Consider the following 12,143-nt stretch of genomic DNA (forward strand, 5'->3'; position numbering starts at 1 on the left):
CAAATGTAATATGATAAATAAAATGTATAACAATTTGCAAGATGCAAAGTGAGGTGAGTTTTGAGGGAGAGTTTAGGGTCTTGCTCACACTGTGAGCGTTTTCATTTATTTAAGCACTGGCGATTTTTAAAATCGCCATAAAAGCGCTTGTGCAATGTTGCTGTATGTAAGTGTATGTAAGTGCTGTATGTAAGTGTATGTAAGTGAACTTTCTTTCTGATCGCAAACGCGGCTCCTGCAGCATTTATAGAGTGTCTGCACTTCGATGCAAGGTATAGGAAAGCCACAAAGCACTTTGCAAAGCGATTTGGTGAGTGCTTTGTAAAAAAAAAATTACATTGTAATTAATCAGTTCCAGGGCAAAGAGTTCACTTTCTGATTGTCATCAGGAAGTTAAAAAAAAAAACTAACAAAAATGCATTGAAAAGCGCTTAAGGAAGTGCAAATCGCTCAGAAAGCACTGAGTAAAACACTTATAAAAGCGCTCACAAAAGCGATCATCGCTTGCGGTTGCGCTGTCGATTTATAATGTGAACAAAGCCTTAATGATTTGAAAGGTAAGATAGTCACGGTTGTGTTATGGAAGGGCATTCCAGAGGAGGGTGAAGCAGGTTAGGAGTCTTGTATATGTGAGGCTAGGTTTCCATTTGTGCGAAAACGGGCCAATTCCCCGGAACTTGGCAGCCTATAGAACTCTATGAAGCGCATCCGAATTCATGGCCGGGGAAAATTCTGAGGCCCTGCAGCATAAATTCATGCGCCGTTGTCCGAATCCCATAACCAGGCATAGCGCGGCTAGAGTGATTCGGCTGCGAGACATGTCATAGCTGTGCTGGCATTGCATCTCGCAAGACGCATGCCGCGCACAAGTGGATACGAGCCCTGAGTATGAGCAGATGATTCTAGAGGGGGACAAAAGAAGGTTGTGTGCAGATCTGAGACTGCGGTTGGGTTGGTATCTGGAAACAAGTGAGGAAATATATAGGGGGAGAGAGTGTGGAGAATACATGTTTATATTGAGTCTCACAATGCTCAGCCTATATGATAACGTTAGGCTTACAAGACACACATACCTTCATATTGGAAGACTTTCCAATTTATTGGTCTCCTGAAGTGGGTGTTCACTATTGTATAATTTACTTTTTACAACTGTTACTCATGTATACTTACCACGTATATTGACAATTTGTGGTTTGTTCCACAATAGTCATATATTTATTTCATGGTGGTTGTTTTTAAATGACTATTATCACGCTGATACGTGATGAGGTAACGTACAAGTGTATACACAAACAGTAGTACGTAAACCGTAATCAGGATCAGGCCGTAGTCGTACACAATGTCAGAGGTAGTGTTGGGCGAACATCTAGATGTTCGGGTTCGGGCCGAACAGGCCGAACATGGCCGCGATGTTCGGGTGTTCGACCCGAACTCCGAACATAATGGAAGTCAATGGGGACCCGAACTTTTGTGCTTTGTAAAGCCTCCTTATATGCTACATACCCCAAATTTACAGGGTATGTGCACCTTGGGAGTGGGTACAAGAGGAAAAAATTTTTTAGCAAAAAGAGCTTATAGTTTTTGAGAAAATCGATTTTAAAGTTTCAAAGGGAAAACTGTCTTTTAAATGCGGGAAATGTCTGTTTTCTTTGCACAGGTAACATGCTTTTTGTCGGCATGCAGTCATAAATGTAATACATATAAGAGGTTCCAGGAAAAGGGACCGGTAATGCTAACCCAGCAGCAGCACACGTGATGGAACAGGAGGAGGGTGGCGCAGGAGGAGAAGGCCACGCTTTGAGACACAACAACCCAGGCCTTGCATGAGGACAAGAAGCGTGCGGATAGCATGCTTTGTACCACCATGCAGTCATAAATGTAATAAAGATAAGTGGTTCAATAAACAGGGACCACGCGGCAACGCTAACCCAGCAGCAGCACACGTGATGGAACAGGAGGAGGCGCAGGAGGAGAAGGCCACGCTTTGTGAGACACAACAACCCAGGCCTTGCATGAGGACAAAAAGCGTGCGGATAGCATGCTTTGTACCGCCATGTAGTCATAAATGTAATAAAGATAAGAGGTTCAATAAACAGGGACCACGCGGCAACGGTAACCCAGCAGCAGCAGCAGCACACGTGATGGAACAGGAGGAGGCGCAGGAGGAGAAGGCCACGCTTTGTGAGACACAACAACCCAGGCCTTGCATGAGGACAAAAAGCGTGCGGATATAGCAGCAATGCTTTTTGCCGCCATGCAGTCATAAATGTAATACAGATGAGAGGTTCAATAAACAGGGACCGGAAACGCTAAACCATCCCAGATGTTCATCGGTCATGTTACTTGGTTGGGGTCCAGGAGTGTTGCGTAGTCGTTTCCAATCCAGGATTGATTCATTTTAATTTGAGTCAGACGGTCTGCATTTTCTGTGGAGAGGCGGATACGCCGATCTGTGATGATGCCTCCGGCAGCACTGAAACAGCGTTCCGACATAACGCTGGCTGCCGGGCAAGCCAGCACCTCTATTGCGTACATTGCCAGTTCGTGCCAGGTGTCTAGCTTCATGCCCGGTTTCAGGTCCAGCGGTGCCAGCCACAAATCCGTCTGTTCCTTTATTCCCCTCCAAATTTCCTCCCCTGTGTGCTGCTTATCCCCAAGGCAGATCAGCTTCAGCAACGCTTGCTGACGCATGCCAACAGCTGTGCTGCACTGCTTCCACGATCCTACTGCTGCTGGTGCTGGGTTAGCATTTCCGGATGAGGTACAGCTTTGAGATGCGTTGGAGGAGAAGGAGTCAGAGAGGTAGGTGCTGCTGTTGTTATCCAGCTGTTTGCGGCGTGGGCAACACCCGCGCCGTAGCAGGTGAGGAATCGCTGCCAGGCTCCACAAGGTTCACCCAGTGCGCGGTAAGGGAGATGTATCGACCCTGGCCGAACGCACTCGTCCAGGTGTCAGTGGTGAGGTGAACCTTGCAGGCAACGGCATTCTTCAAGCTTCGGGTTATTTAGCTGACCACGTGCTCATGCAACTCAGGCACTGCAGAGCGCGCAAAGTGGTAGCGGCTGGGAACCACGTAACGTGGGATGGCCACTGACATCATGCCCTTGAAGCTGTTTGTCTCCACCACTCGATATGGCAGCATTTCGCAGGCCAGAAGCTTGGCTATGCTGGCTGGCTGTTACTGCCACGGCCCGGGGGTCATTTGCTGGCAATTTCCTCTTGTGCTCAAACATCTCAGAAACAGACAACTCAACCGTAGCGCTGCACACCGAAGGGCTGTTGGTTGTTGTGTTTGATGAACACTGGGAGACCTCAAGAGCACTAGTCCGGAAAGTGACAGTGTCAGCATCGTCTGATGTTTGTGAATGTTGTGAACCACGCAATGGCTGGGCTACTGCTGCTGCTGAGGCGGGTCTGGTGGTGAGTCTGGTGAACCCAAGGGAGGCAGTGTTGCTGGTGGTACCCTGTCCTGCCGCGTTTGCCCACAGAGTGGGATGTTTGGATAGAATGTGGCGGCTCATGCTGGTGGTGGAGAGGTTGTTAATACTTTTCCCCCTGCTCAGGCGGGTCTTGCACACCTTGCAAATCGCCATGGTAACATCCTCAGTGCAGTCTTCAAAGAAAGCCCAGACTTTAACTGGCTGAGGACTCGGACCTCGTGCGTGATGTGCTGGTGCTGCTTAACCCACTGCTGGACGCTTGAGAGGTCATCCAAGTAATTATCTGGTCCTGTTCTTTTGGATCTGTGAGGGTTGTTGTCCTGGACAACATGGGCAGTATTGAGTGGGTTTTCTTGGGTGCTCCCCTGTGGCCTGTACGTGAACCGTCAGGGGAAACACCTCTTCCCTTGCCCCTCCCTCTTTCACCGGATTTCTTCCTCATTTCACTTATCCTTAAAGTACACGCTGACTGGCAGCAGTACAGTGGCAGTACAGAAATGCTATACAGTGGTGGGTGAGCGGTGTACCACTATTGTCAGCAGTGACACAGAGCACAATGCTATACAGTGGCGGGTGAGCGGTGTACTACTGTTCCCAGCAGACACAGAGTGGAAGTAAACACAATGCTATATAGTGTGGCTGAGCCGTGTACACAGAGTGGCATTAAACACAATGCTATATAGTCTGCTATATAGTCACCCCGAACAGGGTGATGTTCTGCAGAACCCAAACAGTGGCAAACACTGTTCGCCCAACACTACTGGGAGGGAACGCAGATTTTAGTACCTAAACACACGATACAACATGTTTTCCGGGGTCGGACTCTGAGGCACATACAGATGGTCCCGATCATCATCCTCATCATACAACTCTTCTCCTGAGTCTGACCCACCCACCACCTCTGCCACCCCAACATCCCCAGACACAGACCCCTCATCGTCCTCAACATTAACTTGGGATGCTGGCCTGAGCCAGACCTCCTCCTCCACATCAGGCCCCATCATCTCCTCAATGGCAGCCCTCATTAATCGCTCTGGCGACGGACTGATGGACACAACGTTCTCCTCCGGGGAGGGCTGCTGCTGACCACTGGCTGCTGGGGTGGATGTTATAGCTTGCGTGGGGCGTTGGCTGTTGCTGTTGTTGGGAGTGCTGCTCACAGCGGAGGTCTCTGGGGAACTCATGTTGAGCTCATATAGTGGTTGACGGTGAGTGGAGTATTACTGATCCCAGCAATATACACACTGACTGGCAGAGTACGCAATGCTATATAGTGTGGCTGAGCGGTGTACACAGAGTGGCAGTAAACACAATGCTATATAGTCTGGCTGAGCGAGCGGTGTACTACTGTTCCCAGCAGAATCAGAGTGGCAGTAAACAATGGTATATAGTCTGGCTGAGCGGTGTACACAGAGTGTCAGTAAACAATGGTATATAGTCTGGCTGAGCGGTGTACACACAATGCTATATAGTCTGCTATATAGTGTCAGTAAACAATGGTATATAGTCTGGCTGAGCGAGCGGTGTACTACTGTTCCCAGCAGAATCAGAGTGGCAGTAAACAATGGTATATAGTCTGGCTGAGCGGTGTACACAGAGTGTCAGTAAACAATGGTATATAGTCTGGCTGAGCGAGCGGTGTACTACTGTTCCCAGCAGAATCAGAGTGGCAGTAAACAATGGTATATAGTCTGGCTGAGCGGTGTACACAGAGTGTCAGTAAACAATGGTATATAGTCTGGCTGAGCGGTGTACACAGAGTGTCAGTAAACAATGGCATATAGTCTGGCTGAGCGGTGTACACACAATGCTATATAGTCTGCTATATAGTGTCAGTAAACAATGGTATATAGTCTGGCTGAGCGAGCGGTGTACTACTGTTCCCAGCAGAATCAGAGTGGCAGTAAACAATGGTATATAGTCTGGCTGAGCGGTGTACACAGAGTGTCAGTAAACAATGGTATATAGTGTGGCTGAGTGGTGTACACAGAGTGTCAGTAAACAATGGTATATAGTCTGGCTGAGCGGTGTACACAGAGTGTCAGTAAACAATGGTATATAGTCTGGCTGAGCGAGCGGTGTACTACTGTTCCCAGCAGAATCAGAGTGGCAGTAAACAATGGTATATAGTCTGGCTGAGCGGTGTACACAGAGTGTCAGTAAACAATGGTATATAGTGTGGCTGAGTGGTGTACACAGAGTGTCAGTAAACAATGGTATATAGTCTGGCTGAGCGGTGTACACAGAGTGTCAGTAAACAATGGTATATAGTCTGGCTGAGCGAGCGGTGTACTACTGTTCCCAGCAGAATCAGAGTGGCAGTAAACAATGGTATATAGTCTGGCTGAGCGGTGTACACAGAGTGTCAGTAAACAATGGTATATAGTGTGGCTGAGTGGTGTACACAGAGTGTCAGTAAACAATGGTATATAGTCTGGCTGAGCGGTGTACACAGAGTGGCAGTAAACACAATGCTATATACTCTGGCTGAGCGAGCGGTGTACTACTGTTCCCAGCAGACACAGAACAGTAAACAGAATGCTATATAGTGTGGCTGAGCGAGCGGTGTACCACTATTCCCAGCAGACACAGAACAGTGAACAGAATGCTATATAGTGTGGCTGAGCGAGCGGTGTACCACTATTCCCAGCAGACACAGAACAGTGAACAGAATGCTATATAGTGTGGCTGAGCGAGCGGTGTACCACTATTCCCAGCAGACACAGAACAGTGAACAGAATGCTATATAGTGTGGATGAGCGAGCGGTGTACCACTATTCCCAGCAGACACAGAACAGTAAACAGAATGCTATATAGTGTGGCTGAGCGAGCGGTGTACCACTATTCCCAGCAGACACAGAACAGTGAACAGAATGCTATATAGTGTGGCTGAGCGAGCGGTGTACCACTATTCCCAGCAGACACAGAACAGTGAACAGAATGCTATATAGTGTGGCTGAGCGAGCGGTGTACTACTGTTCCCAGCAGACACAGAACAGTACACAGAATGCTATATAGTGTGGCTGAACGAGCGGTGTACTACTGTTCCCAGCAGACACAGAACAGTACACAGAATGCTATATAGTGTGGCTGAACGAGCGGTGTACCACTATTCCAAGCAGACACAGAACAGTGAACAGAATGCTATATAGTGTGGCTGAGCGAGCGGTGTACCACTATTCCCAGCAGACACAGAGTGGCAGTAAACAGAATGCTATATAGTGTGGCTGAGCGAGGTACACAGAGTGGCAGTAAACAGAATGCTATATAGTGTGGCTGAGCAAGCGGTGTACTACTATTCCCAGCAGACACAGAGTGGCAGTAAACAGAATGCTATATAGTGTGGCTGAGCGAGGTACACAGAGTGGCAGTAAACAGAATGCTGAGCGAGCGGTGTACTACTATTCCCAGCAGCGACACACAATGACTGGGGGGGACCCTGGCTAGCGTGGCTGGAGCGCGAACTACCCTGCCTGCCTACCCAAAGCTAAACCCACAGACAAATGGCGGAGATATGACGTGGTTCGGGTATTTATTTACCCGAACCACGTGACAGTTCGGCCAATCAGAGCGCGTTCGGGTCCGAACCACGTGACCCGTTCGGCCAATCACAGCGCTAGCCGAACGTTCGGGGAACGTTCGGCCATGCGCTCTTAGTTCGGCCATATGGCCGAACGGTTTGGCCGAGCACCGTCAGGTGTTCGGCCGAACTCGAACATCACCCGAACAGGGTGATGTTCTGCAGAACCCGAACAGTGGCGAACACTGTTCGCCCAACACTAGTCAGAGGTATCGAGGTACAGAGTAGCAAGGCAATATCGTAGTCAATAAACAGGCAGGGTCATACACATAAGTCAGATGTCAGTCGTATTGTAAGGATCAGGCAATAACGAAGTCAGGAACAGGCCGAGTCAAACACGTGTATCAGATGGCAGTGGTACAGAAGGATAAGACAAGAGCGAGGTCAAGAGGCAGGCAAAAGTCGGTACACAGATAAATATACAATAAGATGATACTTCAATATATTACGATAATATATAATATAACTACAAAATACAAGACTGACTAACTAGAGTACATATATATTGTGCGTCTACACAATATATTAATGTAACTCTCGAATCTCACTAGCTAGGCCAAGAACCAGCGAACTGATTAGTATCAAGGCCAACGAACAAGTGAATACTCTGGCCTTAAATACCCAGGAGGCAAAGCACAAGCCCAGCCCCCAGAACTGACAGCACCTCCTGCAAAAAGGTGTCAGCTCATGACATTACCGCTGACACCCCATCAGACACGCCTCCTCAGCCTACAAAGACAGCTCTGAGCTGCGCACGTCCTGCCAGAACCAACACGCCGACCCTCATCTATAGGGGAGCCGGAGATGCCATAATTCTGATTCACGTCTACAGGGAAGCCGGGGATGCTTGCTCCAGCTGCTCCCAACTATCAGAGCAACTTGCAGAGACCACATAAGTTTATTACATTATCACTGACAGGATAAAAAAGTAGTGTGGTTCCACCCCTACAAATAATTCCACAGTTCAATGTATACAGACAAACGTTTTTTTTTTTTTTGATGAACCAAAGTTCTCTTTTATTCTTCAATATAGTCCTTCAGAAACCAGGTGATAAACGTAGATATGACATCAGACCTTCATTTCACAAAGAAATGCCTGACACGTGTTTCGAGGCCATAAGCCGCTTCCTCAGAGGCACATCACAAACAAACATCCAAGTCTAGGACATAAAAACACCAACGCGATCTGAAGTGAGTGAAGAGAAACACCTTCAGCGCCGATCCCAGTATGAATGGGCTGCAAGACTCTCTTGCAGCCCTTTCATTCTGGGATCGGCGCTGAAGGTGTTTCTCTTCACTCACTTCAGATCGCGTTGGTGTTTTTATGTCCTAGACTTGAATGTTTGTTAGTGATGTGCCTCTGAGGAAGCGGCTTATGGCCGCGAAACACATGTCAGGCATTTCTTTGTGAAATGAAGGTCTGATGTCATATCTACATTTATCACCTGCTTTCTGAAGGACTATATTGAAGAATAAAAGAGAACTTTGGTTTATCAAAAAAACCCTGTTTGTCTGTATACATTGAACTGTGGAAGTTTATTACATTACCCCCCTCCCCCCTCGAGAGGGGTTGACTCCGGACACTCCTCACCTGGCTTACCAGGATGTTGATAATAGAATTCCTGAATTAATTAATCGGCATGAATTTGACATGCAGGAACCCAGCACAGTGTTCTCCCCAGGACCTATTAAGTGGGCGGGCCGCCCGGCTGTTTTGAAACCCCGCCCGGGTGCTCCAAGGCCCGCCCGCATCACACGCTCATGTGCGCTGCCGTCTCCCCGCATAGAGCGGGTCTCCCTCTGAATATAGCAATCCCTAGTTCCAGGCTGCGCTGCCTTCCTGGCGCCTGTTATATCTTCAGATCAGCCGCAGCCTCCTTGATATAGTAGCGCTTGTCCACAGCACCCTGTCCTGCCACTCTGCTGGAACACTGTGACCCACCTCTACCGCCCGCTTGTGCCCGGCTTCTGATTGCAGTACGGCTTCACGCTGAGTGTCTTCACAGCCATGATCGGCTGCGAGGAGAATACACGTGCTGCAGGCAGCCCAGGGGAGCCACTGGCCAGGCCACCGTACGGACGGGGGATGGGTGTACTAGAGGGGACCGGAGGATGTGTAGTTCCGGCTGCGCTCCCCGCCTGTAGAGTTCTCTTCTGTCCGAACGTCAGATCGCTGCCGCAGGGATATGGGAGAGAAGCGATGTGCAGCAATGCGCTATATGATGCAGCGCAGTCGGAACTAGGGAGCACATCCTCCGGTCCCCTCTAGTACACCCATCCCCCGTCCATACAGTGGCCTGGCCAGTGGCTCCCCTGGGCTGCCTGCAGCACGTGTATTCTCCTCGCAGCCGATCATGGCTGTGAAGACACTCAGCGTGAAGCCGTACTGCAATCAGAAGCCGGGCACCAGCGGGCTGAGGAAGTGGGTCACAGTGTTCCATCAGAGCGGCAGGACAGGGTGCTGTGGACAAGCGCTACTACATCAAGGAGGCCATTCAACTCATCCTAATCGCGGCTGCCAAAGGGGTGAGCAGGGGGAGGGGGTGACATTGGGAAATGTTAAATAGCTCCCACCTGTCCCTCTTTGGGAGTCCTGTCCCTCTTTCCTCCTCATTTGTCCCTCTTTCAGGCCTATATACCTCTCGACTAAAAATGTGTTTGACTGTAAATTTTATTCCCATACTTTAAATAGATATATCACGAATGGTAAAATGTTACTATGAAACATGAGGAACATGAAGGAAAATGAACCAGGATAAAAAGGACCAGGGTGGTTTGAAATATAAAACAACGTATTTTTCTTATGAAATCTTTATAGTATGCATGAATAGGGTTGTGATGGGGTTGTGGCAGGGGCGTGGCTTAAGTGTCCCTCTTCCTCATCTCAAAAAGTTGGGAGGTATGGTTAAGGGGAGGAAGCGGTGTTAAAGTGCAAGCATACTGGATCAGGGCAGAGGGTACCCTATACTGCAGGGTGTAATAATCATAGAATGGTTGTGTATTTATAAATAGAATGGTTGCAGTAATGCTGCAATGTATGTGCTGTAATGTAGGGTGATGGGATGTGATCACTAATAAGCTGTAGGTCGGTGCAATCATGTGGAGTGTGGTGGGTGATGTAAGGGAGCATACTGAAGTGCAGTGATATGTGGAATGTGATAGTGGTACAGTATTGTATGAAATGTGTCAGAGTGCAATAACCTATGTTATAAGGAAATAGTATTGTTTGAGTTGTCTATTGGGAGATAGGTGGAGCTGCAGTAAAGTATTAGGTGAGAGTAATGGGGGTGAAGGGACGCATGGTGATAGGGAGTGCAGTAATGCATGGGACGTGATAGGGGTGCAGGGATGAATGTGATGTGATAGGGGGTGCAGGAATGCATGGGCCGTGATAGGGGTTGCAGAGGACGTGATAGGGGGTACAGGGATGTCCTATGCTGTAAGCAGAGTTGCCGGCCCTGCTTTCCCCTGGTTGCAACCCACCCGGCTACTTTTTCATGCCACCCGGCTGAAAAAAAATTCTGGGGAGAACACTGCAGCATCTTTCTTCAGGGCCATATCCCTTCCAATCCATCAAATACTGTAAAGAACCACAAACTTTTCTAGAATCTAGAATTCTCTCAACTTCATATTCGGATTCACCATCCACCTCAACTGGAGGGGGAGGAGCCAAGGGTGAAATAGTGTTAGCAGCTGGTTTTAAAAGAGAGAAATGGAAAGATTTAACTCCCCTAACACATCTCTGAATATATCATTTACAAAGTCTTGGAACACAGCGGGTGCGTTACACAGTAAAAAGGGCATGACCATATACTTATAGTGATCATCTTGAGTATTAAAGCGGATCCGAGATGCAAAACTAACTATAACAAGTAACTTGTCTATATATCTTATCTAAAGTTTAGATGGTTTACACAGCAAATATAGCTGCAAACAGTTTTAATAGAATATGATTATTTATTCCTGTGATACAATGACAGCAGCCATGTTGTTTGTAAACATTACACAGAGGCAGGCTTATCTGTATCTTGAGCCATCAGCCTAATCCCCTCTCCTCCTCCCCTCTGCCTCTGAAATCAATGGCTAGTAACATCTCCCCCACTCCTGCCCAGACTGAGCTCCCATGAGCCCTTGCTACTGCCAAGGCTCTCTGAAAATCTGTGGGTGTGGCTTTTTTCAGTTTATAGGGAATTAGAGAATTACAATAAAAACAAAAAAGTATTTGGCTTGAGGAATGCCCTATAAACAATAGGAAAGGAACATAATTATGCAATATGTAAAAGTTCACCTCGGATCCACTTTAAAGGCTGTTTTCCACTCGTCCCCTTGGCGTATTCTGATCAAATTATAAGCATCCCGTAAATTAAGTTTGGAGAAGATTCTGGCCCCTGACACCTGAGCGAATAGGTCATCGATTAATGGCAGAGGGTATCGGTTCTTTACCGTAAGCTTGTTTAACCCTCTGTAATCGATACGGAGTCCAACATCCTTTTTCTCCACAAAGAAAAAGGCGGCGCCGGCTAGTGATGTGGACTGTCTAATGAACCACTTTTCTAGATTTTCCTTGATGTATTCTCTCATTGCTACTTTTTCAGGGCCTGTAAGATTGTAAAGATGACCTCGTGGGGGCATGGTCCCAGGTAACAGGTCAATGGGACAATAATAAGATCTGTGCGGTGTTAGTTTGTCAGCTGATTGAGGAGAAAATACATCAGAAAAATCTATGTAGGGTTGTGGTAGAACACTCTGTTTGACCTCAAGACTAAGAAGAGGAACACCCCTTAAACAATTATCCTGACAACGATTTGACCAGTTGGTAAATTGACCTGTACACCAGTCTATGTGAGGGTTGTAACGTTGTAACCAGGGCAATCCCAATATGATAGGACTGGATGGCATTTTAAGCATATACAATTGAATGTTTTCATAAATAGAAATCTCAGGTGTAATGGTAATGGGAGTTTTAGTCTGCAATGGCGTATCATCAATAGCAATAAGGTAAAGCTTGCTCTGCAGAGGTTTGGCAGGAATACCCAGAGTGGTTGCAAAGGTGGTATCAATGAAGTTCCCTGCCGCACCAGAATCGATAAAGGCCTCAGACTGAAGTTCCTTATCGCCCCAAT

The sequence above is a fragment of the Hyperolius riggenbachi genome, chromosome 3 (genome assembly GCF_040937935.1).
Source record: "Hyperolius riggenbachi isolate aHypRig1 chromosome 3, aHypRig1.pri, whole genome shotgun sequence".
NCBI lineage: Eukaryota > Metazoa > Chordata > Amphibia > Anura > Hyperoliidae > Hyperolius > Hyperolius riggenbachi.